The sequence below is a fragment of the Phalangium opilio genome, unplaced genomic scaffold, assembly GCF_054372755.1.
Source record: "Phalangium opilio isolate 3A_F unplaced genomic scaffold, DU_Popi_V2 ptg001170l_1, whole genome shotgun sequence".
Classification (NCBI taxonomy): domain Eukaryota; kingdom Metazoa; phylum Arthropoda; class Arachnida; order Opiliones; family Phalangiidae; genus Phalangium; species Phalangium opilio.
In genome coordinates, this window is record NW_028324255.1 from 9,721,071 (window position 1) to 9,747,278 (window position 26,208).

The following is a 26,208-nucleotide window of genomic DNA, read 5'->3' on the forward strand; positions in this document are numbered from 1 at the left end:
TTATTACGGGAGTTCAACTCGCTTGAGCCCGGATAGCTCAGTCGGTAGAGCGTTAGGCTTTTAACCTAACGGTCCAGGGTTCTAGTCCCTGTTCGAGCGACTGTGTTTTTGAAGAATCATCAATAATTTAAACTTCAGATCATTTAATTTCCAGTAAAATTATTGAAATTCTAATCCCAATTATTACGGGAGTTCATTTCGTTTCAGCCCGGATAGCTCAGTCGGTAGAGCGTTAGGCTTTTAACCTAACGGTCCAGTGTTCGAGTCCCTGTTCGGGCAACTCTGTTTTTAAAGAATCGTCAATAATTTAAACTTCAGATCATTTCACTTTCAATAAATTTATGTAAATTCTAATTCCAATTATTACGTGAGTTCACCTCGCTTGAGCCCAGATAGCTCAGTCGGTAGAGCGTTAGGCTTTTAACCTAACGGTCCAGGGTTCGAGTCCCTGTTCGAGCCATTCTGTTTTTGAAGAATCATCAATAATTTAAACTTCAGAATATTTAATTTCCAGTAAAATTATTGAGATTCTTATTCCAATTATTACGGGAGTTCACCTCGCTTGAGCCCGGATAGCTCTGTCGGTAGAGCGTTAGGCTTTTAACCTAACGGTCCAGGGTTCGAGTCCCTGTTAGGGCGACTGTGTTTTTGAAGAATCATCAATAATTTAAACTTCAGACCATTTAATTTCCAGTAAAATTATTGAAATTCTAATCCCAATTATTACGGGAGTTCATTTCGTTTCAGCTCGGATAGCTCAGTCGGTAGAGCGTTAGGCTTCAAACCACGGTCCAGGGTTCGACTCCTTGTTCGGGCGACTCTGTTTTTAAAGAATCATCAATAATTTAAACTTCAGATCATTTAATTTCCAGTAAAATTATTGAAATTCTTATCCCAATTATTACGGGAGTTCAACTCGCTTGAGCCCGGATAGCTCAGTCGGTAGAGCGTTAGGCTTTTAACCTAACGGTCCAGGGTTCTAGTCCCTGTTCGAGCGACTGTGTTTTTGAAGAATCATCAATAATTTAAACTTCAGATCATTTAATTTCCAGTAAAATTATTGAAATTCTAATCCCAATTATTACGGGAGTTCATTTCGATTCAGCCCGGATAGCTCTGTCGGTAGAGCGTTAGGCTTTTAACTTAACGGTCCAGGGTTCGAGTCCCTGTTAGGGCGACTGTGTTTTTGAAGAATCATCAATAATTTAAACTTCAGACCATTTAATTTCCAGTAAAATTATTGAAATTCTAATCCCAATTATTACGGGAGTTCATTTCGTTTCAGCTCGGATAGCTCAGTCGGTAGAGCGTTAGGCTTCAAACCACGGTCCAGGGTTCGACTCCTTGTTCGGGCGACTCTGTTTTTAAAGAATCATTAATAATTTAAACTTCACATAATTTAATTTCCAGTAAATGTTATTGAAATTCTTATCCCAATTACTACGGGAGTTCACCTCGCTTGAGCCCGGATAGCTCAGTCGGTAGAGCGTTAGGCTTTTAACCTAACGGTCCAGGGTTCTAGAACCTGTTCGAGCGACTGTGTTTTTGAAGAATCATCAATAATTTAAACTTCAGATCATTTCACTTTCAATAAATTTATGTAAATTCTAATTCCAATTATTACGTGAGTTCACCTCGCTTGAGCCCGGATAGCTCAGTCGGTAGAGCGTTAGGCTTTTAACCTAACGGTCCAGGGTTCGAGTCCCTGTTCGAGCCATTCTGTTTTTGAAGAATCATCAATAATTTAAACTTCAGATCATTTAATTTCCAGTAAAATTATTGAAATTCTTATTCCAATTATTACGGGAGTTCACCTCGCTTGAGCCCGGATAGCTCAGTCGGTAGAGCGTTAGGCTTTTAACCTAACGGTCCAGGGTTCGAGTCCCTGTTCGGGCGACTGTGTTTTTGAAGAATCACCAATAATTTAAACTTCAGATCATTTAATTTCCAGTAAAATTATTGAAATTCTAATCCCAATTATTACGGGAGTTCATTTCGTTTCAGCTCGGATAGCTCAGTCGGTAGAGCGTTAGGCTTCAAACCACGGTCCAGGGTTCGACTCCTTGTTCGGGCGACTCTGTTTTTAAAGAATCATCAATAATTTAAACTTCAGATCATTTAATTTCCAGTAAAATTATTGAAATTCTTATCCCAATTATTACGGGAGTTCAACTCGCTTGAGCCCGGATAGCTCAGTCGGTAGAGCGTTAGGCTTTTAACCTAACGGTCCAGGGTTCTAGTCCCTGTTCGAGCGACTGTGTTTTTGAAGAATCATCAATAATTTAAACTTCAGATCATTTAATTTCCAGTAAAATTATTGAAATTCTAATCCCAATTATTACGGGAGTTCATTTCGATTCAGCCCGGATAGCTCTGTCGGTAGAGCGTTAGGCTTTTAACCTAACGGTCCAGGGTTCGAGTCCCTGATCGGGCGACTCTGTTTTTAAAGAATCGTCAATAATTTAAACTTCAGATCATTTCACTTTCAATAAATTTATGTAAATTCTAATTCCAATTATTACGTGAGTTCACCTCGCTTGAGCCCGGATAGCTCAGTCGGTAGAGCGTTAGGCTTTTAACCTAACGGTCCAGGGTTCGAGTACCTGTTCGGGCGATTCTGTTTTTGAAGAATCATCAATAATTTAAACTTCAGATCATTTCACTTTCAATAAATTTATGTAAACTCTAATTCCAATTATTACGGGATTTAACTTCGTTTGAGACAGGATAGCTCAGTCGGTAGAGCGTTAGGCTTTTAACCTAACGGTCCAGGGTTCGAGTCCCTGTTCGGGCGACTCTGTTTTTGAAGAATAATCAATAATTTAAACTTCAGATCATTTAATTTCCAGTAAAATTATTGAAATTCTTATTCCAATTATTACGGGAGTTCAACTCGCTTGAGCCCGGATAGCTCAGTCGGTAGAGCGTTAGGCTTTTAACCTAACGGTCCAGGGTTCGAGTACCTGTTCGGGCGATTCTGTTTTTGAAGAATCATCAATAATTTAAACTTCAGATCATTTCACTTTCAATAAATTTATGTAAACTCTAATTCCAATTATTACGGGATTTAACTTCGTTTGAGACAGGATAGCTCAGTCGGTAGAGCGTTAGGCTTTTAACCTAACGGTCCAGGGTTCGAGTCCCTGTTCGGGCGACTCTGTTTTTGAAGAATAATCAATAATTTAAACTTCAGATCATTTAATTTCCAGTAAAATTATTGAAATTCTTATTCCAATTATTACGGGAGTTCAACTCGCTTGAGCCCGGATAGCTCAGTCGGTAGAGCGTTAGGCTTTTAACCTAACGGTCCAGGGTTCTAGTCCCTGTTCGAGCGACTGTGTTTTTGAAGAATCATCAATAATTTAAACTTCAGATCATTTAATTTCCAGTAAAATTATTGAAATTCTAATCCCAATTATTACGGGAGTTCATTTCGTTTCAGCCCGGATAGCTCAGTCGGTAGAGCGTTAGGCTTTTAACCTAACGGTCCAGGGTTCGAGTCCCTGTTCGGGCAACTCTGTTTTTAAAGAATCGTCAATAATTTAAACTTCAGATCATTTCACTTTCAATAAATTTATGTAAATTCTAATTCCAATTATTACGTGAGTTCACCTCGCTTGAGCCCAGATAGCTCAGTCGGTAGAGCGTTAGGCTTTTAACCTAACGGTCCAGGGTTCGAGTCCCTGTTCGAGCCATTCTGTTTTTGAAGAATCATCAATAATTTAAACTTCAGAATATTTAATTTCCAGTAAAATTATTGAGATTCTTATTCCAATTATTACGGGAGTTCACCTCGCTTGAGCCCGGATAGCTCTGTCGGTAGAGCGTTAGGCTTTTAACCTAACGGTCCAGGGTTCGAGTCCCTGTTAGGGCGACTGTGTTTTTGAAGAATCATCAATAATTTAAACTTCAGACCATTTAATTTCCAGTAAAATTATTGAAATTCTAATCCCAATTATTACGGGAGTTCATTTCGTTTCAGCTCGGATAGCTCAGTCGGTAGAGCGTTAGGCTTCAAACCACGGTCCAGGGTTCGACTCCTTGTTCGGGCGACTCTGTTTTTAAAGAATCATCAATAATTTAAACTTCAGATCATTTAATTTCCAGTAAAATTATTGAAATTCTTATCCCAATTATTACGGGAGTTCAACTCGCTTGAGCCCGGATAGCTCAGTCGGTAGAGCGTTAGGCTTTTAACCTAACGGTCCAGGGTTCTAGTCCCTGTTCGAGCGACTGTGTTTTTGAAGAATCATCAATAATTTAAACTTCAGATCATTTAATTTCCAGTAAAATTATTGAAATTCTAATCCCAATTATTACGGGAGTTCATTTCGATTCAGCCCGGATAGCTCTGTCGGTAGAGCGTTAGGCTTTTAACTTAACGGTCCAGGGTTCGAGTCCCTGTTAGGGCGACTGTGTTTTTGAAGAATCATCAATAATTTAAACTTCAGACCATTTAATTTCCAGTAAAATTATTGAAATTCTAATCCCAATTATTACGGGAGTTCATTTCGTTTCAGCTCGGATAGCTCAGTCGGTAGAGCGTTAGGCTTCAAACCACGGTCCAGGGTTCGACTCCTTGTTCGGGCGACTCTGTTTTTAAAGAATCATTAATAATTTAAACTTCACATAATTTAATTTCCAGTAAAATTATTGAAATTCTTATCCCAATTACTACGGGAGTTCACCTCGCTTGAGCCCGGATAGCTCAGTCGGTAGAGCGTTAGGCTTTTAACCTAACGGTCCAGGGTTCTAGAACCTGTTCGAGCGACTGTGTTTTTGAAGAATCATCAATAATTTAAACTTCAGATCATTTCACTTTCAATAAATTTATGTAAATTCTAATTCCAATTATTACGTGAGTTCACCTCGCTTGAGCCCGGATAGCTCAGTCGGTAGAGCGTTAGGCTTTTAACCTAACGGTCCAGGGTTCGAGTCCCTGTTCGAGCCATTCTGTTTTTGAAGAATCATCAATAATTTAAACTTCAGATCATTTAATTTCCAGTAAAATTATTGAAATTCTTATTCCAATTATTACGGGAGTTCACCTCGCTTGAGCCCGGATAGCTCAGTCGGTAGAGCGTTAGGCTTTTAACCTAACGGTCCAGGGTTCGAGTCCCTGTTCGGGCGACTGTGTTTTTGAAGAATCACCAATAATTTAAACTTCAGATCATTTAATTTCCAGTAAAATTATTGAAATTCTAATCCCAATTATTACGGGAGTTCATTTCGTTTCAGCTCGGATAGCTCAGTCGGTAGAGCGTTAGGCTTCAAACCACGGTCCAGGGTTCGACTCCTTGTTCGGGCGACTCTGTTTTTAAAGAATCATCAATAATTTAAACTTCAGATCATTTAATTTCCAGTAAAATTATTGAAATTCTTATCCCAATTATTACGGAAGTTCAACTCGCTTGAGCCCGGATAGCTCAGTCGGTAGAGCGTTAGGCTTTTAACCTAACGGTCCAGGGTTCTAGTCCCTGTTCGAGCGACTGTGTTTTTGAAGAATCATCAATAATTTAAACTTCAGATCATTTAATTTCCAGTAAAATTATTGAAATTCTAATCCCAATTATTACGGGAGTTCATTTCGATTCAGCCCGGATAGCTCTGTCGGTAGAGCGTTAGGCTTTTAACCTAACGGTCCAGGGTTCGAGTCCCTGATCGGGCGACTCTGTTTTTAAAGAATCGTCAATAATTTAAACTTCAGATCATTTCACTTTCAATAAATTTATGTAAATTCTAATTCCAATTATTACGTGAGTTCACCTCGCTTGAGCCCGGATAGCTCAGTCGGTAGAGCGTTAGGCTTTTAACCTAACGGTCCAGGGTTCGAGTACCTGTTCGGGCGATTCTGTTTTTGAAGAATCATCAATAATTTAAACTTCAGATCATTTAATTTCCAGTAAAATTATTGAAATTCTAATCCCAATTATTACGGGAGTTCATTTCGATTCAGCCCGGATAGCTCTGTCGGTAGAGCGTTAGGCTTTTAACTTAACGGTCCAGGGTTCGAGTCCCTGTTAGGGCGACTGTGTTTTTGAAGAATCATCAATAATTTAAACTTCAGACCATTTAATTTCCAGTAAAATTATTGAAATTCTAATCCCAATTATTACGGGAGTTCAACTCGCTTGAGCCCGGATAGCTCAGTCGGTAGAGCGTTAGGCTTTTAACCTAACGGTCCAGGGTTCTAGTCCCTGTTCGAGCGACTGTGTTTTTGAAGAATCATCAATAATTTAAACTTCAGATCATTTAATTTCCAGTAAAATTATTGAAATTCTAATCCCAATTATTACGGGAGTTCATTTCGATTCAGCCCGGATAGCTCTGTCGGTAGAGCGTTAGGCTTTTAATCTAACGGTCCAGGGCTCGAGTCCCTGATCGGGCGACTCTGTTTTTAAAGAATCGTCAATAATTTAAACTTCAGATCATTTCACTTTCAATAAATTTATGTAAATTCTAATTCCAATTATTACGTGAGTTCACCTCGCTTGAGCCCGGATAGCTCAGTCGGTAGAGCGTTAGGCTTTTAACCTAACGGTCCAGGGTTCGAGTACCTGTTCGGGCGATTCTGTTTTTGAAGAATCATCAATAATTTAAACTTCAGATCATTTCACTTTCAATAAATTTATGTAAACTCTAATTTCAATTATTACGGGATTTAACTTCGTTTGAGACAGGATAGCTCAGTCGGTAGAGCGTTAGGCTTTTAATCTAACGGTCCAGGGTTCGAGTCCCTGTTCGGGTGACTCTGTTTTTGAAGAATAATCAATAATTTAAACTTCAGATCATTTAATTTCCAGTAAAATTATTGAAATTCTTATTCCAATTATTACGGGAGTTCACCTCGCTTGAGCCCGGATAGCTCTGTCGGTAGAGCGTTAGGCTTTTAACCTAACGGTCCAGGGTTCGAGTCCCTGTTAGGGCGACTGTGTTTTTGAAGAATCATCAATAATTTAAACTTCAGATCATTTCACTTTCAATAAATTTATGTAAATTCTAATTCCAATTATTACGTGAGTTCACCTCGCTTGAGCCCGGATAGCTCAGTCGGTAGAGCGTTAGGCTTTTAACCTAACGGTCCAGGGTTCGAGTCCCTGTTCGGGCGACTGTGTTTTTGAAGAATCACCAATAATTTAAACTTCAGATCATTTAATTTCCAGTAAAATTATTGAAATTCTAATCCCAATTATTACGGGAGTTCATTTCGTTTCAGCTCGGATAGCTCAGTCGGTAGAGCGTTAGGCTTCAAACCACGGTCCAGGGTTCGACTCCTTGTTCGGGCGACTCTGTTTTTAAAGAATCATCAATAATTTAAACTTCAGATCATTTAATTTCCAGTAAAATTATTGAAATTCTTATCAAAATTATTACGGGAGTTCAACTCGCTTGAGCCCGGATAGCTCAGTCGGTAGAGCGTTAGGCTTTTAACCTAACGGTCCAGGGTTCTAGTCCCTGTTCGAGCGACTGTGTTTTTGAAGAATCATCAATAATTTAAACTTCAGATCATTTAATTTCCAGTAAAATTATTGAAATTCTAATCCCAATTATTACGGGAGTTCATTTCGATTCAGCCCGGATAGCTCTGTCGGTAGAGCGTTAGGCTTTTAACCTAACGGTCCAGGGTTCGAGTCCCTGATCGGGCGACTCTGTTTTTAAAGAATCGTCAATAATTTAAACTTCAGATCATTTCACTTTCAATAAATTTATGTAAATTCTAATTCCAATTATTACGTGAGTTCACCTCGCTTGAGCCCGGATAGCTCAGTCGGTAGAGCGTTAGGCTTTTAACCTAACGGTCCAGGGTTCGAGTACCTGTTCGGGCGATTCTGTTTTTGAAGAATCATCAATAATTTAAACTTCAGATCATTTCACTTTCAATAAATTTATGTAAACTCTAATTCCAATTATTACGGGATTTAACTTCGTTTGAGACAGGATAGCTCAGTCGGTAGAGCGTTAGGCTTTTAACCTAACGGTCCAGGGTTCGAGTCCCTGTTCGGGCGACTCTGTTTTTGAAGAATAATCAATAATTTAAACTTCAGATCATTTAATTTCCAGTAAAATTATTGAAATTCTTATTCCAATTATTACGGGAGTTCAACTCGCTTGAGCCCGGATAGCTCAGTCGGTAGAGCGTTAGGCTTTTAACCTAACGGTCCAGGGTTCGAGTACCTGTTCGGGCGATTCTGTTTTTGAAGAATCATCAATAATTTAAACTTCAGATCATTTCACTTTCAATAAATTTATGTAAACTCTAATTCCAATTATTACGGGATTTAACTTCGTTTGAGACAGGATAGCTCAGTCGGTAGAGCGTTAGGCTTTTAACCTAACGGTCCAGGGTTCGAGTCCCTGTTCGGGCGACTCTGTTTTTGAAGAATAATCAATAATTTAAACTTCAGATCATTTAATTTCCAGTAAAATTATTGAAATTCTTATTCCAATTATTACGGGAGTTCAACTCGCTTGAGCCCGGATAGCTCAGTCGGTAGAGCGTTAGGCTTTTAACCTAACGGTCCAGGGTTCTAGTCCCTGTTCGAGCGACTGTGTTTTTGAAGAATCATCAATAATTTAAACTTCAGATCATTTAATTTCCAGTAAAATTATTGAAATTCTAATCCCAATTATTACGGGAGTTCATTTCGTTTCAGCCCGGATAGCTCAGTCGGTAGAGCGTTAGGCTTTTAACCTAACGGTCCAGGGTTCGAGTCCCTGTTCGGGCAACTCTGTTTTTAAAGAATCGTCAATAATTTAAACTTCAGATCATTTCACTTTCAATAAATTTATGTAAATTCTAATTCCAATTATTACGTGAGTTCACCTCGCTTGAGCCCAGATAGCTCAGTCGGTAGAGCGTTAGGCTTTTAACCTAACGGTCCAGGGTTCGAGTCCCTGTTCGAGCCATTCTGTTTTTGAAGAATCATCAATAATTTAAACTTCAGAATATTTAATTTCCAGTAAAATTATTGAGATTCTTATTCCAATTATTACGGGAGTTCACCTCGCTTGAGCCCGGATAGCTCTGTCGGTAGAGCGTTAGGCTTTTAACCTAACGGTCCAGGGTTCGAGTCCCTGTTAGGGCGACTGTGTTTTTGAAGAATCATCAATAATTTAAACTTCAGACCATTTAATTTCCAGTAAAATTATTGAAATTCTAATCCCAATTATTACGGGAGTTCATTTCGTTTCAGCTCGGATAGCTCAGTCGGTAGAGCGTTAGGCTTCAAACCACGGTCCAGGGTTCGACTCCTTGTTCGGGCGACTCTGTTTTTAAAGAATCATCAATAATTTAAACTTCAGATCATTTAATTTCCAGTAAAATTATTGAAATTCTTATCCCAATTATTACGGGAGTTCAACTCGCTTGAGCCCGGATAGCTCAGTCGGTAGAGCGTTAGGCTTTTAACCTAACGGTCCAGGGTTCGAGTCCCTGTTAGGGCGACTGTGTTTTTGAAGAATCATCAATAATTTAAACTTCAGATCATTTCACTTTCAATAAATTTATGTAAATTCTAATTCCAATTATTACGTGAGTTCACCTCGCTTGAGCCCGGATAGCTCAGTCGGTAGAGCGTTAGGCTTTTAACCTAACGGTCCAGGGTTCGAGTCCCTGTTCGGGCGACTGTGTTTTTGAAGAATCACCAATAATTTAAACTTCAGATCATTTAATTTCCAGTAAAATTATTGAAATTCTAATCCCAATTATTACGGGAGTTCATTTCGTTTCAGCTCGGATAGCTCAGTCGGTAGAGCGTTAGGCTTCAAACCACGGTCCAGGGTTCGACTCCTTGTTCGGGCGACTCTGTTTTTAAAGAATCATCAATAATTTAAACTTCAGATCATTTAATTTCCAGTAAAATTATTGAAATTCTTATCCCAATTATTACGGGAGTTCAACTCGCTTGAGCCCGGATAGCTCAGTCGGTAGAGCGTTAGGCTTTTAACCTAACGGTCCAGGGTTCTAGTCCCTGTTCGAGCGACTGTGTTTTTGAAGAATCATCAATAATTTAAACTTCAGATCATTTAATTTCCAGTAAAATTATTGAAATTCTAATCCCAATTATTACGGGAGTTCATTTCGATTCAGCCCGGATAGCTCTGTCGGTAGAGCGTTAGGCTTTTAACCTAACGGTCCAGGGTTCGAGTCCCTGATCGGGCGACTCTGTTTTTAAAGAATCGTCAATAATTTAAACTTCAGATCATTTCACTTTCAATAAATTTATGTAAATTCTAATTCCAATTATTACGTGAGTTCACCTCGCTTGAGCCCGGATAGCTCAGTCGGTAGAGCGTTAGGCTTTTAACCTAACGGTCCAGGGTTCGAGTACCTGTTCGGGCGATTCTGTTTTTGAAGAATCATCAATAATTTAAACTTCAGATCATTTCACTTTCAATAAATTTATGTAAACTCTAATTCCAATTATTACGGGATTTAACTTCGTTTGAGACAGGATAGCTCAGTCGGTAGAGCGTTAGGCTTTTAACCTAACGGTCCAGGGTTCGAGTCCCTGTTCGGGCGACTCTGTTTTTGAAGAATAATCAATAATTTAAACTTCAGATCATTTAATTTCCAGTAAAATTATTGAAATTCTTATTCCAATTATTACGGGAGTTCAACTCGCTTGAGCCCGGATAGCTCAGTCGGTAGAGCGTTAGGCTTTTAACCTAACGGTCCTGGGTTCGAGTACCTGTTCGGGCGATTCTGTTTTTGAAGAATCATCAATAATTTAAACTTCAGATCATTTCACTTTCAATAAATTTATGTAAACTCTAATTCCAATTATTACGGGATTTAACTTCGTTTGAGACAGGATAGCTCAGTCGGTAGAGCGTTAGGCTTTTAACCTAACGGTCCAGGGTTCGAGTCCCTGTTCGGGCGACTCTGTTTTTGAAGAATAATCAATAATTTAAACTTCAGATCATTTAATTTCCAGTAAAATTATTGAAATTCTTATTCCAATTATTACGGGAGTTCAACTCGCTTGAGCCCGGATAGCTCAGTCGGTAGAGCGTTAGGCTTTTAACCTAACGGTCCAGGGTTCTAGTCCCTGTTCGAGCGACTGTGTTTTTGAAGAATCATCAATAATTTAAACTTCAGATCATTTAATTTCCAGTAAAATTATTGAAATTCTAATCCCAATTATTACGGGAGTTCATTTCGTTTCAGCCCGGATAGCTCAGTCGGTAGAGCGTTAGGCTTTTAACCTAACGGTCCAGGGTTCGAGTCCCTGTTCGGGCAACTCTGTTTTTAAAGAATCGTCAATAATTTAAACTTCAGATCATTTCACTTTCAATAAATTTATGTAAATTCTAATTCCAATTATTACGTGAGTTCACCTCGCTTGAGCCCAGATAGCTCAGTCGGTAGAGCGTTAGGCTTTTAACCTAACGGTCCAGGGTTCGAGTCCCTGTTCGAGCCATTCTGTTTTTGAAGAATCATCAATAATTTAAACTTCAGAATATTTAATTTCCAGTAAAATTATTGAGATTCTTATTCCAATTATTACGGGAGTTCACCTCGCTTGAGCCCGGATAGCTCTGTCGGTAGAGCGTTAGGCTTTTAACCTAACGGTCCAGGGTTCGAGTCCCTGTTAGGGCGACTGTGTTTTTGAAGAATCATCAATAATTTAAACTTCAGACCATTTAATTTCCAGTAAAATTATTGAAATTCTAATCCCAATTATTACGGGAGTTCATTTCGTTTCAGCTCGGATAGCTCAGTCGGTAGAGCGTTAGGCTTCAAACCACGGTCCAGGGTTCGACTCCTTGTTCGGGCGACTCTGTTTTTAAAGAATCATCAATAATTTAAACTTCAGATCATTTAATTTCCAGTAAAATTATTGAAATTCTTATCCCAATTATTACGGGAGTTCAACTCGCTTGAGCCCGGATAGCTCAGTCGGTAGAGCGTTAGGCTTTTAACCTAACGGTCCAGGGTTCTAGTCCCTGTTCGAGCGACTGTGTTTTTGAAGAATCATCAATAATTTAAACTTCAGATCATTTAATTTCCAGTAAAATTATTGAAATTCTAATCCCAATTATTACGGGAGTTCATTTCGATTCAGCCCGGATAGCTCTGTCGGTAGAGCGTTAGGCTTTTAACCTAACGGTCCAGGGTTCGAGTCCCTGATCGGGCGACTCTGTTTTTAAAGAATCGTCAATAATTTAAACTTCAGATCATTTCACTTTCAATAAATTTATGTAAATTCTAATTCCAATTATTACGTGAGTTCACCTCGCTTGAGCCCGGATAGCTCAGTCGGTAGAGCGTTACGCTTTTAACCTAACGGTCCAGGGTTCGAGTACCTGTTCGGGCGATTCTGTTTTTGAAGAATCATCAATAATTTAAACTTCAGATCATTTCACTTTCAATAAATTTATGTAAACTCTAATTCCAATTATTACGGGATTTAACTTCGTTTGAGACAGGATAGCTCAGTCGGTAGAGCGTTAGGCTTTTAACCTAACGGTCCAGGGTTCGAGTCCCTGTTCGGGCGACTCTGTTTTTGAAGAATAATCAATAATTTAAACTTCAGATCATTTAATTTCCAGTAAAATTATTGAAATTCTTATTCCAATTATTACGGGAGTTCAACTCGCTTGAGCCCGGATAGCTCAGTCGGTAGAGCGTTAGGCTTTTAACCTAACGGTCCAGGGTTCGAGTACCTGTTCGGGCGATTCTGTTTTTGAAGAATCATCAATAATTTAAACTTCAGATCATTTCACTTTCAATAAATTTATGTAAACTCTAATTCCAATTATTACGGGATTTAACTTCGTTTGAGACAGGATAGCTCAGTCGGTAGAGCGTTAGGCTTTTAACCTAACGGTCCAGGGTTCGAGTCCCTGTTCGGGCGACTCTGTTTTTGAAGAATAATCAATAATTTAAACTTCAGATCATTTAATTTCCAGTAAAATTATTGAAATTCTTATTCCAATTATTACGGGAGTTCAACTCGCTTGAGCCCGGATAGCTCAGTCGGTAGAGCGTTAGGCTTTTAACCTAACGGTCCAGGGTTCTAGTCCCTGTTCGAGCGACTGTGTTTTTGAAGAATCATCAATAATTTAAACTTCAGATCATTTAATTTCCAGTAAAATTATTGAAATTCTAATCCCAATTATTACGGGAGTTCATTTCGTTTCAGCCCGGATAGCTCAGTCGGTAGAGCGTTAGGCTTTTAACCTAACGGTCCAGTGTTCGAGTCCCTGTTCGGGCAACTCTGTTTTTAAAGAATCGTCAATAATTTAAACTTCAGATCATTTCACTTTCAATAAATTTATGTAAATTCTAATTCCAATTATTACGTGAGTTCACCTCGCTTGAGCCCAGATAGCTCAGTCGGTAGAGCGTTAGGCTTTTAACCTAACGGTCCAGGGTTCGAGTCCCTGTTCGAGCCATTCTGTTTTTGAAGAATCATCAATAATTTAAACTTCAGAATATTTAATTTCCAGTAAAATTATTGAGATTCTTATTCCAATTATTACGGGAGTTCACCTCGCTTGAGCCCGGATAGCTCTGTCGGTAGAGCGTTAGGCTTTTAACCTAACGGTCCAGGGTTCGAGTCCCTGTTAGGGCGACTGTGTTTTTGAAGAATCATCAATAATTTAAACTTCAGACCATTTAATTTCCAGTAAAATTATTAAAATTCTAATCCCAATTATTACGGGAGTTCATTTCGTTTCAGCTCGGATAGCTCAGTCGGTAGAGCGTTAGGCTTCAAACCACGGTCCAGGGTTCGACTCCTTGTTCGGGCGACTCTGTTTTTAAAGAATCATCAATAATTTAAACTTCAGATCATTTAATTTCCAGTAAAATTATTGAAATTCTTATCCCAATTATTACGGGAGTTCAACTCGCTTGAGCCCGGATAGCTCAGTCGGTAGAGCGTTAGGCTTTTAACCTAACGGTCCAGGGTTCTAGTCCCTGTTCGAGCGACTGTGTTTTTGAAGAATCATCAATAATTTAAACTTCAGATCATTTAATTTCCAGTAAAATTATTGAAATTCTAATCCCAATTATTACGGGAGTTCATTTCGATTCAGCCCGGATAGCTCTGTCGGTAGAGCGTTAGGCTTTTAACTTAACGGTCCAGGGTTCGAGTCCCTGTTAGGGCGACTGTGTTTTTAAAGAATCGTCAATAATTTAAACTTCAGATCATTTCACTTTCAATAAATTTATGTAAATTCTAATTCCAATTATTACGTGAGTTCACCTCGCTTGAGCCCGGATAGCTCAGTCGGTAGAGCGTTAGGCTTTTAACCTAACGGTCCAGGGTTCGAGTACCTGTTCGGGCGATTCTGTTTTTGAAGAATCATCAATAATTTAAACTTCAGATCATTTCACTTTCAATAAATTTATGTAAACTCTAATTCCAATTATTACGGGATTTAACTTCGTTTGAGACAGGATAGCTCAGTCGGTAGAGCGTTAGGCTTTTAACCTAACGGTCCAGGGTTCGAGTCCCTGTTCGGGCGACTCTGTTTTTGAAGAATAATCAATAATTTAAACTTCAGATCATTTAATTTCCAGTAAAATTATTGAAATTCTTATTCCAATTATTACGGGAGTTCAACTCGCTTGATCCCGGATAGCTCAGTCGGTAGAGCGTTAGGCTTTTAACCTAACGGTCCAGGGTTCGAGTACCTGTTCGGGCGATTCTGTTTTTGAAGAATCATCAATAATTTAAACTTCAGATCATTTCACTTTCAATAAATTTATGTAAACTCTAATTCCAATTATTACGGGATTTAACTTCGTTTGAGACAGGATAGCTCAGTCGGTAGAGCGTTAGGCTTTTAACCTAACGGTCCAGGGTTCGAGTCCCTGTTCGGGCGACTCTGTTTTTGAAGAATAATCAATAATTTAAACTTCAGATCATTTAATTTCCAGTAAAATTATTGAAATTCTTATTCCAATTATTACGGGAGTTCAACTCGCTTGAGCCCGGATAGCTCAGTCGGTAGAGCGTTAGGCTTTTAACCTAACGGTCCAGGGTTCTAGTCCCTGTTCGAGCGACTGTGTTTTTGAAGAATCATCAATAATTTAAACTTCAGATCATTTAATTTCCAGTAAAATTATTGAAATTCTAATCCCAATTATTACGGGAGTTCATTTCGTTTCAGCCCGGATAGCTCAGTCGGTAGAGCGTTAGGCTTTTAACCTAACGGTCCAGGGTTCGAGTCCCTGTTCGGGCAACTCTGTTTTTAAAGAATCGTCAATAATTTAAACTTCAGATCATTTCACTTTCAATAAATTTATGTAAATTCTAATTCCAATTATTACGTGAGTTCACCTCGCTTGAGCCCAGATAGCTCAGTCGGTAGAGCGTTAGGCTTTTAACCTAACGGTCCAGGGTTCGAGTCCCTGTTCGAGCCATTCTGTTTTTGAAGAATCATCAATAATTTAAACTTCAGAATATTTAATTTCCAGTAAAATTATTGAGATTCTTATTCCAATTATTACGGGAGTTCACCTCGCTTGAGCCCGGATAGCTCTGTCGGTAGAGCGTTAGGCTTTTAACCTAACGGTCCAGGGTTCGAGTCCCTGTTAGGGCGACTGTGTTTTTGAAGAATCATCAATAATTTAAACTTCAGACCATTTAATTTCCAGTAAAATTATTGAAATTCTAATCCCAATTATTACGGGAGTTCATTTCGTTTCAGCTCGGATAGCTCAGTCGGTAGAGCGTTAGGCTTCAAACCACGGTCCAGGGTTCGACTCCTTGTTCGGGCGACTCTGTTTTTAAAGAATCATCAATAATTTAAACTTCAGATCATTTAATTTCCAGTAAAATTATTGAAATTCTTATCCCAATTATTACGGGAGTTCAACTCGCTTGAGCCCGGATAGCTCAGTCGGTAGAGCGTTAGGCTTTTAACCTAACGGTCCAGGGTTCTAGTCCCTGTTCGAGCGACTGTGTTTTTGAAGAATCATCAATAATTTAAACTTCAGATCATTTAATTTCCAGTAAAATTATTGAAATTCTAATCCCAATTATTACGGGAGTTCATTTCGATTCAGCCCGGATAGCTCTGTCGGTAGAGCGTTAGGCTTTTAACTTAACGGTCCAGGGTTCGAGTCCCTGTTAGGGCGACTGTGTTTTTGAAGAATCATCAATAATTTAAACTTCAGACCATTTAATTTCCAGTAAAATTATTGAAATTCTAATCCCAATTATTACGGGAGTTCATTTCGTTTCAGCTCGGATAGCTCAGTCGGTAGAGCGTTAGGCTTCAAACCACGGTCCAGGGTTCGACTCCTTGTTCGGGCGACTCTGTTTTTAAAGAATCATTAATAATTTAAACTTCACATAATTTAATTTCCAGTAAAATTATTGAAATTCTTATCCCAATTACTACGGGAGTTCACCTCGCTTGAGCCCGGATAGCTCAGTCGGTAGAGCGTTAGGCTTTTAACCTAACGGTCCAGGGTTCTAGAACCTGTTCGAGCGACTGTGTTTTTGAAGAATCATCAATAATTTAAACTTCAGATCATTTCACTTTCAATAAATTTATGTAAATTCTAATTCCAATTATTACGTGAGTTCACCTCGCTTGAGCCCGGATAGCTCAGTCGGTAGAGCGTTAGGCTTTTAACCTAACGGTCCAGGGTTCGAGTCCCTGTTCGAGCCATTCTGTTTTTGAAGAATCATCAATAATTTAAACTTCAGATCATTTAATTTCCAGTAAAATTATTGAAATTCTTATTCCAATTATTACGGGAGTTCACCTCGCTTGAGCCCGGATAGCTCAGTCGGTAGAGCGTTAGGCTTTTAACCTAACGGTCCAGGGTTCGAGTCCCTGTTCGGGCGACTGTGTTTTTGAAGAATCACCAATAATTTAAACTTCAGATCATTTAATTTCCAGTAAAATTATTGAAATTCTAATCCCAATTATTACGGGAGTTCATTTCGTTTCAGCTCGGATAGCTCAGTCGGTAGAGCGTTAGGCTTCAAACCACGGTCCAGGGTTCGACTCCTTGTTCGGGCGACTCTGTTTTTAAAGAATCATCAATAATTTAAACTTCAGATCATTTAATTTCCAGTAAAATTATTGAAATTCTTATCCCAATTATTACGGGAGTTCAACTCGCTTGAGCCCGGATAGCTCAGTCGGTAGAGCGTTAGGCTTTTAACCTAACGGTCCAGGGTTCTAGTCCCTGTTCGAGCGACTGTGTTTTTGAAGAATCATCAATAATTTAAACTTCAGATCATTTAATTTCCAGTAAAATTATTGAAATTCTAATCCCAATTATTACGGGAGTTCATTTCGATTCAGCCCGGATAGCTCTGTCGGTAGAGCGTTAGGCTTTTAACCTAACGGTCCAGGGTTCGAGTCCCTGATCGGGCGACTCTGTTTTTAAAGAATCGTCAATAATTTAAACTTCAGATCATTTCACTTTCAATAAATTTATGTAAATTCTAATTCCAATTATTACGTGAGTTCACCTCGCTTGAGCCCGGATAGCTCAGTCGGTAGAGCGTTAGGCTTTTAACCTAACGGTCCAGGGTTCGAGTACCTGTTCGGGCGATTCTGTTTTTGAAGAATCATCAATAATTTAAACTTCAGATCATTTAATTTCCAGTAAAATTATTGAAATTCTAATCCCAATTATTACGGGAGTTCATTTCGATTCAGCCCGGATAGCTCTGTCGGTAGAGCGTTAGGCTTTTAACTTAACGGTCCAGGGTTCGAGTCCCTGTTAGGGCGACTGTGTTTTTGAAGAATCATCAATAATTTAAACTTCAGACCATTTAATTTCCAGTAAAATTATTGAAATTCTAATCCCAATTATTACGGGAGTTCATTTCGTTTCAGCTCGGATAGCTCAGTCGGTAGAGCGTTAGGCTTCAAACCACGGTCCAGGGTTCGACTCCTTGTTCGGGCGACTCTGTTTTTAAAGAATCATTAATAATTTAAACTTCACATAATTTAATTTCCAGTAAAATTATTGAAATTCTTATCCCAATTACTACGGGAGTTCACCTCGCTTGAGCCCGGATAGCTCAGTCGGTAGAGCGTTAGGCTTTTAACCAAACGGTCCAGGGTTCTAGAACCTGTTCGAGCGACTGTGTTTTTGAAGAATCATCAATAATTTAAACTTCAGATCATTTCACTTTCAATAAATTTATGTAAATTCTAATTCCAATTATTACGTGAGTTCACCTCGCTTGAGCCCGGATAGCTCAGTCGGTAGAGCGTTAGGCTTTTAACCTAACGGTCCAGGGTTCGAGTCCCTGTTCGAGCCATTCTGTTTTTGAAGAATCATCAATAATTTAAACTTCAGATCATTTAATTTCCAGTAAAATTATTGAAATTCTTATTCCAATTATTACGGGAGTTCACCTCGCTTGAGCCCGGATAGCTCAGTCGGTAGAGCGTTAGGCTTTTAACCTAACGGTCCAGGGTTCGAGTCCCTGTTCGGGCGACTGTGTTTTTGAAGAATCACCAATAATTTAAACTTCAGATCATTTAATTTCCAGTAAAATTATTGAAATTCTAATCCCAATTATTACGGGAGTTCATTTCGTTTCAGCTCGGATAGCTCAGTCGGTAGAGCGTTAGGCTTCAAACCACGGTCCAGGGTTCGACTCCTTGTTCGGGCGACTCTGTTTTTAAAGAATCATCAATAATTTAAACTTCAGATCATTTAATTTCCAGTAAAATTATTGAAATTCTTATCCCAATTATTACGGGAGTTCAACTCGCTTGAGCCCGGATAGCTCAGTCGGTAGAGCGTTAGGCTTTTAACCTAACGGTCCAGGGTTCTAGTCCCTGTTCGAGCGACTGTGTTTTTGAAGAATCATCAATAATTTAAACTTCAGATCATTTAATTTCCAGTAAAATTATTGAAATTCTAATCCCAATTATTACGGGAGTTCATTTCGATTCAGCCCGGATAGCTCAGTCGGTAGTGCGTTAGGCTTTTAACCTAACGGTCCAGGGTTCGAGTCCCTGTTCGGGCAACTCTGTTTTTAAAGAATCGTCAATAATTTAAACTTCAGATCATTTCACTTTCAATAAATTTATGTAAATTCTAATTCCAATTTTACGTGAGTTCACCTCGCTTGAGCCCAGATAGCTCAGTCGGTAGAGCGTTAGGCTTTTAACCTAACGGTCCAGGGTTCGAGTCCCTGTTCGAGCCATTCTGTTTTTGAAGAATCATCAATAATTTAAACTTCAGAATATTTAATTTCCAGTAAAATTATTGAGATTCTTATTCCAATTATTACGGGAGTTCACCTCGCTTGAGCCCGGATAGCTCTGTCGGTAGAGCGTTAGGCTTTTAACCTAACGGTCCAGGGTTCGAGTCCCTGTTAGGGCGACTGTGTTTTTGAAGAATCATCAATAATTTAAACTTCAGACCATTTAATTTCCAGTAAAATTATTGAAATTCTAATCCCAATTATTACGGGAGTTCATTTCGTTTCAGCTCGGATAGCTCAGTCGGTAGAGCGTTAGGCTTCAAACCACGGTCCAGGGTTCGACTCCTTGTTCGGGCGACTCTGTTTTTAAAGAATCATCAATAATTTAAACTTCAGATCATTTAATTTCCAGTAAAATTATTGAAATTCTTATCCCAATTATTACGGGAGTTCAACTCGCTTGAGCCCGGATAGCTCAGTCGGTAGAGCGTTAGGCTTTTAACCTAACGGTCCAGGGTTCTAGTCCCTGTTCGAGCGACTGTGTTTTTGAAGAATCATCAATAATTTAAACTTCAGATCATTTAATTTCCAGTAAAATTATTGAAATTCTAATCCCAATTATTACGGGAGTTCATTTCGATTCAGCCCGGATAGCTCTGTCGGTAGAGCGTTAGGCTTTTAACTTAACGGTCCAGGGTTCGAGTCCCTGTTAGGGCGACTGTGTTTTTGAAGAATCATCAATAATTTAAACTTCAGACCATTTAATTTCCAGTAAAATTATTGAAATTCTAATCCCAATTATTACGGGAGTTCATTTCGTTTCAGCTCGGATAGCTCAGTCGGTAGAGCGTTAGGCTTCAAACCACGGTCCAGGGTTCGACTCCTTGTTCGGGCGACTCTGTTTTTAAAGAATCATTAATAATTTAAACTTCACATAATTTAATTTCCAGTAAAATTATTGAAATTCTTATCCCAATTACTACGGGAGTTCACCTCGCTTGAGCCCGGATAGCTCAGTCGGTAGAGCGTTAGGCTTTTAACCTAACGGTCCAGGGTTCTAGAACCTGTTCGAGCGACTGTGTTTTTGAAGAATCATCAATAATTTAAACTTCAGATCATTTCACTTTCAATAAATTTATGTAAATTCTAATTCCAATTATTACGTGAGTTCACCTCGCTTGAGCCCGGATAGCTCAGTCGGTAGAGCGTTAGGCTTTTAACCTAACGGTCCAGGGTTCGAGTCCCTGTTCGAGCCATTCTGTTTTTGAAGAATCATCAATAATTTAAACTTCAGATCATTTAATTTCCAGTAAAATTATTGAAATTCTTATTCCAATTATTACGGGAGTTCACCTCGCTTGAGCCCGGATAGCTCAGTCGGTAGAGCGTTAGGCTTTTAACCTAACGGTCCAGGGTTCGAGTCCCTGTTCGGGCGACTGTGTTTTTGAAGAATCACCAATAATTTAAACTTCAGATCATTTAATTTCCAGTAAAATTATTGAAATTCTAATCCCAATTATTACGGGAGTTCATTTCGTTTCAGCTCGGATAGCTCAGTCGGTAGAGCGTTAGGCTTCAAACCACGGTCCAGGGTTCGACTCCTTGTTCGGGCGACTCTGTTTTTAAAGAATCATCAATAATTTAAACTTCAGATCATTTAATTTCCAGTAAAATTATTGAAATTCTTATCCCAATTATTACGGGAGTTCAACTCGCTTGAGCCCGGATAGCTCAGTCGGTAGAGCGTTAGGCTTTTAACCTAACGGTCCAGGGTTCTAGTCCCTGTTCGAGCGACTGTGTTTTTGAAGAATCATCAATAATTTAAACTTCAGATCATTTAATTTCCAGTAAAATTATTGAAATTCTAATCCCAATTATTACGGGAGTTCATTTCGATTCAGCCCGGATAGCTCTGTCGGTAGAGCGTTAGGCTTTTAACCTAACGGTCCAGGGTTCGAGTCCCTGATCGGGCGACTCTGTTTTTAAAGAATCGTCAATAATTTAAACTTCAGATCATTTCACTTTCAATAAATTTATGTAAATTCTAATTCCAATTATTACGTGAGTTCACCTCGCTTGAGCCCGGATAGCTCAGTCGGTAGAGCGTTAGGCTTTTAACCTAACGGTCCAGGGTTCGAGTACCTGTTCGGGCGATTCTGTTTTTGAAGAATCATCAATAATTTAAACTTCAGATCATTTAATTTCCAGTAAAATTATTGAAATTCTAATCCCAATTATTACGGGAGTTCATTTCGATTCAGCCCGGATAGCTCTGTCGGTAGAGCGTTAGGCTTTTAACTTAACGGTCCAGGGTTCGAGTCCCTGTTAGGGCGACTGTGTTTTTGAAGAATCATCAATAATTTAAACTTCAGACCATTTAATTTCCAGTAAAATTATTGAAATTCTAATCCCAATTATTACGGGAGTTCATTTCGTTTCAGCTCGGATAGCTCAGTCGGTAGAGCGTTAGGCTTCAAACCACGGTCCAGGGTTCGACTCCTTGTTCGGGCGACTCTGTTTTTAAAGAATCATTAATAATTTAAACTTCACATAATTTAATTTCCAGTAAAATTATTGAAATTCTTATCCCAATTACTACGGGAGTTCACCTCGCTTGAGCCCGGATAGCTCAGTCGGTAGAGCGTTAGGCTTTTAACCTAACGGTCCAGGGTTCTAGAACCTGTTCGAGCGACTGTGTTTTTGAAGAATCATCAATAATTTAAACTTCAGATCATTTCACTTTCAATAAATTTATGTAAATTCTAATTCCAATTATTACGTGAGTTCACCTCGCTTGAGCCCGGATAGCTCAGTCGGTAGAGCGTTAGGCTTTTAACCTAACGGTCCAGGGTTCGAGTCCCTGTTCGAGCCATTCTGTTTTTGAAGAATCATCAATAATTTAAACTTCAGATCATTTAATTTCCAGTAAAATTATTGAAATTCTTATTCCAATTATTACGGGAGTTCACCTCGCTTGAGCCCGGATAGCTCAGTCGGTAGAGCGTTAGGCTTTTAACCTAACGGTCCAGGGTTCGAGTCCCTGTTCGGGCGACTGTGTTTTTGAAGAATCACCAATAATTTAAACTTCAGATCATTTAATTTCCAGTAAAATTATTGAAATTCTAATCCCAATTATTACGGGAGTTCATTTCGTTTCAGCTCGGATAGCTCAGTCGGTAGAGCGTTAGGCTTCAAACCACGGTCCAGGGTTCGACTCCTTGTTCGGGCGACTCTGTTTTTAAAGAATCATCAATAATTTAAACTTCAGATCATTTAATTTCCAGTAAAATTATTGAAATTCTTATCCCAATTATTACGGGAGTTCAACTCGCTTGAGCCCGGATAGCTCAGTCGGTAGAGCGTTAGGCTTTTAACCTAACGGTCCAGGGTTCTAGTCCCTGTTCGAGCGACTGTGTTTTTGAAGAATCATCAATAATTTAAACTTCAGATCATTTAATTTCCAGTAAAATTATTGAAATTCTAATCCCAATTATTACGGGAGTTCATTTCGATTCAGCCCGGATAGCTCTGTCGGTAGAGCGTTAGGCTTTTAACCTAACGGTCCAGGGTTCGAGTCCCTGATCGGGCGACTCTGTTTTTAAAGAATCGTCAATAATTTAAACTTCAGATCATTTCACTTTCAATAAATTTATGTAAATTCTAATTCCAATTATTACGTGAGTTCACCTCGCTTGAGCCCGGATAGCTCAGTCGGTAGAGCGTTAGGCTTTTAACCTAACGGTCCAGGGTTCGAGTACCTGTTCGGGCGATTCTGTTTTTGAAGAATCATCAATAATTTAAACTTCAGATCATTTCACTTTCAATAAATTTATGTAAACTCTAATTCCAATTATTACGGGATTTAACTTCGTTTGAGACAGGATAGCTCAGTCGGTAGAGCGTTAGGCTTTTAACCTAACGGTCCAGGGTTCGAGTCCCTGTTCGGGCGACTCTGTTTTTGAAGAATAATCAATAATTTAAACTTCAGATCATTTAATTTCCAGTAAAATTATTGAAATTCTTATTCCAATTATTACGGGAGTTCAACTCGCTTGAGCCCGGATAGCTCAGTCGGTAGAGCGTTAGGCTTTTAACCTAACGGTCCAGGGTTCTAGTCCCTGTTCGAGCGACTGTGTTTTTGAAGAATCATCAATAATTTAAACTTCAGATCATTTAATTTCCAGTAAAATTATTGAAATTCTAATCCCAATTATTACGGGAGTTCATTTCGATTCAGCCCGGATAGCTCTGTCGGTAGAGCGTTAGGCTTTTAACCTAACGGTCCAGGGTTCGAGTCCCTGATCGGGCGACTCTGTTTTTAAAGAATCGTCAATAATTTAAACTTCAGATCATTTCACTTTCAATAAATTTATGTAAATTCTAATTCCAATTATTACGTGAGTTCACCTCGCTTGAGCCCGGATAGCTCAGTCGGTAGAGCGTTAGGCTTTTAACCTAACGGTCCAGGGTTCGAGTACCTGTTCGGGCGATTCTGTTTTTGAAGAATCATCAATAATTTAAACTTCAGATCATTTCACTTTCAATAAATTTATGTAAACTCTAATTCCAATTATTACGGGATTTAACTTCGTTTGAGACAGGATAGCTCAGTCGGTAGAGCGTTAGGCTTTTAACCTAAGGGTCCAGGGTTCGAGTCCCTGTTCGGGCGACTCTGTTTTTGAAGAATAATCAATAATTTAAACTTCAGATCATTTAATTTCCAGTAAAATTATTGAAATTCTTATTCCAATTATTACGGGAGTTCACCTCGCTTGAGCCCGGATAGCTCTGTCGGTAGAGCGTTAGGCTTTTAACCTAACGGTCCAGGGTTCGAGTCCCTGATCGGGCGACTCTGTTTTTAAAGAATCGTCAATAATTTAAACTTCAGATCATTTCACTTTCAATAAATTTATGTAAATTCTAATTCCAATTATTACGTGAGTTCACCTCGCTTGAGCCCGGATAGCTCAGTCGGTAGAGCGTTAGGCTTTTAACCTAACGGTCCAGGGTTCGAGTCCCTGTTCGGGCGACTCTGTTTTTGAAGAATCATCAATAATTTAAACTTCAGATCATTTAATTTCCAGTAAAATTATTGAAATTCTAATCCCAATTATTACGGGGGTTCATTTCGTTTCAGCCCGGATAGCTCAGTCGGTAGAGCGTTAGGCTTTTAACCTAACGGTCCAGGGTTCGAGTCCCTGTTCGGGCAACTCTGTTTTTAAAGAATCGTCAATAAATTAAACTTCAGATCATTTCACTTTCAATAAATTTGTGTAAATTCTAATTCCAATTATTACGTGAGTTCGCCTCGCTTGAGCCCGGATAGCTCAGTCGGTAGAGCGTTAGGCTTTTAACCTAACGGTCCAGGGTTCGAGTACCTGTTCGGGAAATTCTGTTTTTGAAGAATCATCAATAATTTAAACTTCAGATCATTTAATTTCCAGTAAAATTATTGAAATTCTAATCCCAATTATTACGGGAGTTCCTTTCGTTTCAGCCCGGATAGCTCAATCGGTAGAGCGTTAGGCTTTTAACCTAACGGTCCAGGGTTCGAGTCCCTGTTCGGGCGACTCTGTTTTTAAAGAATCGTCAATAATTCAAACTTCAGATCATTTCACTTTCAATAAATTTATGTAAATTCTTATTCCAATTATTACGTGAGTTCACCTCGCTTGAGCCCGAATAGCTCAGTCGGTAGAGAGTTAGGCTTTTAACCTAACGGTCCACGGTTCTAGTCCCTGTTCGAGCGACTGTGTTTTTGAAGAATCATCAATAATTTAAACTTCAGATCATTTAATTTCCAGTAAAATTATTGAAATTCTAATCCCAATTATTACGGGAGTTCATTTCGATTCAGCCCGGATAGCTCTGTCGGTAGAGCGTTGGGCTTTTAACCTAACGGTCCAGGGTTCGAGTCCCTGATCGGGCGATTCTGTTTTTGAAGAATCATCAATAATTTAAACTTCAGATCATTTCACTTTCAATAAATTTATGTAAACTCTAATTCCAATTATTACGGGATTTAACTTCGTTTGAGACAGGATAGCTCAGTCGGTAGAGCGTTAGGCTTTTAACCTAACGGTCCAGGGTTCGAGTCCCTGTTCGGGCAACTCTGTTTTTGAAGAATAATCAATAATTTAAACTTCAGATCATTTAATTTCCAGTAAAATTATTGAAATTCTTATTCCAATTATTACGGGAGTTCAACTCGCTTGAGCCCGGATAGCTCAGTCGGTAGAGCGTTAGGCTTTTAACCTAACGGTCCAGGGTTCTAGTCCCTGTTCGAGCGACTGTGTTTTTGAAGAATCATCAATAATTTAAACTTCAGATCATTTAATTTCCAGTAAAATTATTGAAATTCTAATCCCAATTATTACGGGAGTTCATTTCGATTCAGCCCGGATAGCTCTGTCGGTAGAGCGTTAGGCTTTTAACCTAACGGTCCAGGGCTCGAGTCCCTGATCGGGCGACTCTGTTTTTAAAGAATCGTCAATAATTTAAACTTCAGATCATTTCACTTTCAATAAATTTATGTAAATTCTAATTCCAATTATTACGTGAGTTCACCTCGCTTGAGCCCGGATAGCTCAGTCGGTAGAGCGTTAGGCTTTTAACCTAACGGTCCAGGGTTCGAGTACCTGTTCGGGCGATTCTGTTTTTGAAGAATCATCAATAATTTAAACTTCAGATCATTTCACTTTCAATAAATTTATGTAAACTCTAATTCCAATTATTACGGGATTTAACTTCGTTTGAGACAGGATAGCTCAGTCGGTAGAGCGTTAGGCTTTTAATCTAACGGTCCAGGGTTCGAGTCCCTGTTCGGGCGACTCTGTTTTTGAAGAATAATCAATAATTTAAACTTCAGATCATTTAATTTCCAGTAAAATTATTGAAATTCTTATTCCAATTATTACGGGAGTTCACCTCGCTTGAGCCCGGATAGCTCTGTCGGTAGAGCGTTAGGCTTTTAACCTAACGGTCCAGGGTTCGAGTCCCTGTTAGGGCGACTGTGTTTTTGAAGAATCATCAATAATTTAAACTTCAGACCATTTAATTT

The 26,208-nt window shown here is 39.0% G+C and overlaps 47 non-coding genes across 47 annotated transcripts; all 47 read left to right on the forward strand.

The window, feature by feature from the left end:
- The first annotated feature begins 206 nt into the window (after positions 1–206).
- Positions 207–279, forward strand: TRNAK-UUU (transfer RNA lysine (anticodon UUU)). Its single transcript has one exon. It is a non-coding gene; the product is annotated as a tRNA-Lys (tRNA).
- A 107-nt stretch (positions 280–386) lies between these two features.
- On the forward strand, positions 387–459 carry TRNAK-UUU (transfer RNA lysine (anticodon UUU)). Its single transcript has one exon. It is a non-coding gene; the product is annotated as a tRNA-Lys (tRNA).
- A 1,184-nt stretch (positions 460–1,643) lies between these two features.
- TRNAK-UUU (transfer RNA lysine (anticodon UUU)) lies at positions 1,644–1,716 on the forward strand. Its single transcript has one exon. It is a non-coding gene; the product is annotated as a tRNA-Lys (tRNA).
- A 107-nt stretch (positions 1,717–1,823) lies between these two features.
- TRNAK-UUU (transfer RNA lysine (anticodon UUU)) lies at positions 1,824–1,896 on the forward strand. Its single transcript has one exon. It is a non-coding gene; the product is annotated as a tRNA-Lys (tRNA).
- Positions 1,897–2,541: 645 nt separating this feature from the next.
- On the forward strand, positions 2,542–2,614 carry TRNAK-UUU (transfer RNA lysine (anticodon UUU)). Its single transcript has one exon. It is a non-coding gene; the product is annotated as a tRNA-Lys (tRNA).
- A 287-nt stretch (positions 2,615–2,901) lies between these two features.
- On the forward strand, positions 2,902–2,974 carry TRNAK-UUU (transfer RNA lysine (anticodon UUU)). The gene has a single exon. It is a non-coding gene; the product is annotated as a tRNA-Lys (tRNA).
- A 467-nt stretch (positions 2,975–3,441) lies between these two features.
- On the forward strand, positions 3,442–3,514 carry TRNAK-UUU (transfer RNA lysine (anticodon UUU)). Its single transcript has one exon. It is a non-coding gene; the product is annotated as a tRNA-Lys (tRNA).
- Positions 3,515–3,621: 107 nt separating this feature from the next.
- On the forward strand, positions 3,622–3,694 carry TRNAK-UUU (transfer RNA lysine (anticodon UUU)). The gene has a single exon. It is a non-coding gene; the product is annotated as a tRNA-Lys (tRNA).
- A 1,183-nt stretch (positions 3,695–4,877) lies between these two features.
- On the forward strand, positions 4,878–4,950 carry TRNAK-UUU (transfer RNA lysine (anticodon UUU)). Its single transcript has one exon. It is a non-coding gene; the product is annotated as a tRNA-Lys (tRNA).
- Positions 4,951–5,057: 107 nt separating this feature from the next.
- On the forward strand, positions 5,058–5,130 carry TRNAK-UUU (transfer RNA lysine (anticodon UUU)). The gene has a single exon. It is a non-coding gene; the product is annotated as a tRNA-Lys (tRNA).
- A 645-nt stretch (positions 5,131–5,775) lies between these two features.
- Positions 5,776–5,848, forward strand: TRNAK-UUU (transfer RNA lysine (anticodon UUU)). Its single transcript has one exon. It is a non-coding gene; the product is annotated as a tRNA-Lys (tRNA).
- Positions 5,849–6,495: 647 nt separating this feature from the next.
- TRNAK-UUU (transfer RNA lysine (anticodon UUU)) lies at positions 6,496–6,568 on the forward strand. The gene has a single exon. It is a non-coding gene; the product is annotated as a tRNA-Lys (tRNA).
- Positions 6,569–7,035: 467 nt separating this feature from the next.
- Positions 7,036–7,108, forward strand: TRNAK-UUU (transfer RNA lysine (anticodon UUU)). The gene has a single exon. It is a non-coding gene; the product is annotated as a tRNA-Lys (tRNA).
- Positions 7,109–7,753: 645 nt separating this feature from the next.
- On the forward strand, positions 7,754–7,826 carry TRNAK-UUU (transfer RNA lysine (anticodon UUU)). Its single transcript has one exon. It is a non-coding gene; the product is annotated as a tRNA-Lys (tRNA).
- A 287-nt stretch (positions 7,827–8,113) lies between these two features.
- On the forward strand, positions 8,114–8,186 carry TRNAK-UUU (transfer RNA lysine (anticodon UUU)). Its single transcript has one exon. It is a non-coding gene; the product is annotated as a tRNA-Lys (tRNA).
- Positions 8,187–8,653: 467 nt separating this feature from the next.
- On the forward strand, positions 8,654–8,726 carry TRNAK-UUU (transfer RNA lysine (anticodon UUU)). The gene has a single exon. It is a non-coding gene; the product is annotated as a tRNA-Lys (tRNA).
- A 107-nt stretch (positions 8,727–8,833) lies between these two features.
- Positions 8,834–8,906, forward strand: TRNAK-UUU (transfer RNA lysine (anticodon UUU)). The gene has a single exon. It is a non-coding gene; the product is annotated as a tRNA-Lys (tRNA).
- A 465-nt stretch (positions 8,907–9,371) lies between these two features.
- TRNAK-UUU (transfer RNA lysine (anticodon UUU)) lies at positions 9,372–9,444 on the forward strand. The gene has a single exon. It is a non-coding gene; the product is annotated as a tRNA-Lys (tRNA).
- Positions 9,445–9,551: 107 nt separating this feature from the next.
- On the forward strand, positions 9,552–9,624 carry TRNAK-UUU (transfer RNA lysine (anticodon UUU)). Its single transcript has one exon. It is a non-coding gene; the product is annotated as a tRNA-Lys (tRNA).
- A 645-nt stretch (positions 9,625–10,269) lies between these two features.
- TRNAK-UUU (transfer RNA lysine (anticodon UUU)) lies at positions 10,270–10,342 on the forward strand. Its single transcript has one exon. It is a non-coding gene; the product is annotated as a tRNA-Lys (tRNA).
- Positions 10,343–10,629: 287 nt separating this feature from the next.
- On the forward strand, positions 10,630–10,702 carry TRNAK-UUU (transfer RNA lysine (anticodon UUU)). The gene has a single exon. It is a non-coding gene; the product is annotated as a tRNA-Lys (tRNA).
- Positions 10,703–11,169: 467 nt separating this feature from the next.
- TRNAK-UUU (transfer RNA lysine (anticodon UUU)) lies at positions 11,170–11,242 on the forward strand. Its single transcript has one exon. It is a non-coding gene; the product is annotated as a tRNA-Lys (tRNA).
- A 107-nt stretch (positions 11,243–11,349) lies between these two features.
- Positions 11,350–11,422, forward strand: TRNAK-UUU (transfer RNA lysine (anticodon UUU)). The gene has a single exon. It is a non-coding gene; the product is annotated as a tRNA-Lys (tRNA).
- Positions 11,423–12,607: 1,185 nt separating this feature from the next.
- TRNAK-UUU (transfer RNA lysine (anticodon UUU)) lies at positions 12,608–12,680 on the forward strand. The gene has a single exon. It is a non-coding gene; the product is annotated as a tRNA-Lys (tRNA).
- A 467-nt stretch (positions 12,681–13,147) lies between these two features.
- On the forward strand, positions 13,148–13,220 carry TRNAK-UUU (transfer RNA lysine (anticodon UUU)). Its single transcript has one exon. It is a non-coding gene; the product is annotated as a tRNA-Lys (tRNA).
- A 107-nt stretch (positions 13,221–13,327) lies between these two features.
- On the forward strand, positions 13,328–13,400 carry TRNAK-UUU (transfer RNA lysine (anticodon UUU)). The gene has a single exon. It is a non-coding gene; the product is annotated as a tRNA-Lys (tRNA).
- Positions 13,401–14,225: 825 nt separating this feature from the next.
- Positions 14,226–14,298, forward strand: TRNAK-UUU (transfer RNA lysine (anticodon UUU)). The gene has a single exon. It is a non-coding gene; the product is annotated as a tRNA-Lys (tRNA).
- Positions 14,299–15,125: 827 nt separating this feature from the next.
- On the forward strand, positions 15,126–15,198 carry TRNAK-UUU (transfer RNA lysine (anticodon UUU)). Its single transcript has one exon. It is a non-coding gene; the product is annotated as a tRNA-Lys (tRNA).
- Positions 15,199–15,305: 107 nt separating this feature from the next.
- Positions 15,306–15,378, forward strand: TRNAK-UUU (transfer RNA lysine (anticodon UUU)). Its single transcript has one exon. It is a non-coding gene; the product is annotated as a tRNA-Lys (tRNA).
- A 1,183-nt stretch (positions 15,379–16,561) lies between these two features.
- Positions 16,562–16,634, forward strand: TRNAK-UUU (transfer RNA lysine (anticodon UUU)). Its single transcript has one exon. It is a non-coding gene; the product is annotated as a tRNA-Lys (tRNA).
- A 107-nt stretch (positions 16,635–16,741) lies between these two features.
- TRNAK-UUU (transfer RNA lysine (anticodon UUU)) lies at positions 16,742–16,814 on the forward strand. Its single transcript has one exon. It is a non-coding gene; the product is annotated as a tRNA-Lys (tRNA).
- Positions 16,815–17,459: 645 nt separating this feature from the next.
- On the forward strand, positions 17,460–17,532 carry TRNAK-UUU (transfer RNA lysine (anticodon UUU)). Its single transcript has one exon. It is a non-coding gene; the product is annotated as a tRNA-Lys (tRNA).
- A 645-nt stretch (positions 17,533–18,177) lies between these two features.
- Positions 18,178–18,250, forward strand: TRNAK-UUU (transfer RNA lysine (anticodon UUU)). The gene has a single exon. It is a non-coding gene; the product is annotated as a tRNA-Lys (tRNA).
- Positions 18,251–18,357: 107 nt separating this feature from the next.
- On the forward strand, positions 18,358–18,430 carry TRNAK-UUU (transfer RNA lysine (anticodon UUU)). The gene has a single exon. It is a non-coding gene; the product is annotated as a tRNA-Lys (tRNA).
- A 465-nt stretch (positions 18,431–18,895) lies between these two features.
- TRNAK-UUU (transfer RNA lysine (anticodon UUU)) lies at positions 18,896–18,968 on the forward strand. The gene has a single exon. It is a non-coding gene; the product is annotated as a tRNA-Lys (tRNA).
- Positions 18,969–19,074: 106 nt separating this feature from the next.
- Positions 19,075–19,147, forward strand: TRNAK-UUU (transfer RNA lysine (anticodon UUU)). Its single transcript has one exon. It is a non-coding gene; the product is annotated as a tRNA-Lys (tRNA).
- Positions 19,148–20,330: 1,183 nt separating this feature from the next.
- TRNAK-UUU (transfer RNA lysine (anticodon UUU)) lies at positions 20,331–20,403 on the forward strand. The gene has a single exon. It is a non-coding gene; the product is annotated as a tRNA-Lys (tRNA).
- A 107-nt stretch (positions 20,404–20,510) lies between these two features.
- Positions 20,511–20,583, forward strand: TRNAK-UUU (transfer RNA lysine (anticodon UUU)). Its single transcript has one exon. It is a non-coding gene; the product is annotated as a tRNA-Lys (tRNA).
- Positions 20,584–21,228: 645 nt separating this feature from the next.
- TRNAK-UUU (transfer RNA lysine (anticodon UUU)) lies at positions 21,229–21,301 on the forward strand. The gene has a single exon. It is a non-coding gene; the product is annotated as a tRNA-Lys (tRNA).
- Positions 21,302–21,946: 645 nt separating this feature from the next.
- On the forward strand, positions 21,947–22,019 carry TRNAK-UUU (transfer RNA lysine (anticodon UUU)). The gene has a single exon. It is a non-coding gene; the product is annotated as a tRNA-Lys (tRNA).
- A 107-nt stretch (positions 22,020–22,126) lies between these two features.
- Positions 22,127–22,199, forward strand: TRNAK-UUU (transfer RNA lysine (anticodon UUU)). Its single transcript has one exon. It is a non-coding gene; the product is annotated as a tRNA-Lys (tRNA).
- Positions 22,200–22,844: 645 nt separating this feature from the next.
- Positions 22,845–22,917, forward strand: TRNAK-UUU (transfer RNA lysine (anticodon UUU)). The gene has a single exon. It is a non-coding gene; the product is annotated as a tRNA-Lys (tRNA).
- Positions 22,918–23,564: 647 nt separating this feature from the next.
- On the forward strand, positions 23,565–23,637 carry TRNAK-UUU (transfer RNA lysine (anticodon UUU)). Its single transcript has one exon. It is a non-coding gene; the product is annotated as a tRNA-Lys (tRNA).
- A 467-nt stretch (positions 23,638–24,104) lies between these two features.
- TRNAK-UUU (transfer RNA lysine (anticodon UUU)) lies at positions 24,105–24,177 on the forward strand. The gene has a single exon. It is a non-coding gene; the product is annotated as a tRNA-Lys (tRNA).
- A 107-nt stretch (positions 24,178–24,284) lies between these two features.
- On the forward strand, positions 24,285–24,357 carry TRNAK-UUU (transfer RNA lysine (anticodon UUU)). Its single transcript has one exon. It is a non-coding gene; the product is annotated as a tRNA-Lys (tRNA).
- Positions 24,358–24,644: 287 nt separating this feature from the next.
- TRNAK-UUU (transfer RNA lysine (anticodon UUU)) lies at positions 24,645–24,717 on the forward strand. The gene has a single exon. It is a non-coding gene; the product is annotated as a tRNA-Lys (tRNA).
- Positions 24,718–25,724: 1,007 nt separating this feature from the next.
- TRNAK-UUU (transfer RNA lysine (anticodon UUU)) lies at positions 25,725–25,797 on the forward strand. The gene has a single exon. It is a non-coding gene; the product is annotated as a tRNA-Lys (tRNA).
- Positions 25,798–26,208: the final 411 nt, after the last annotated feature.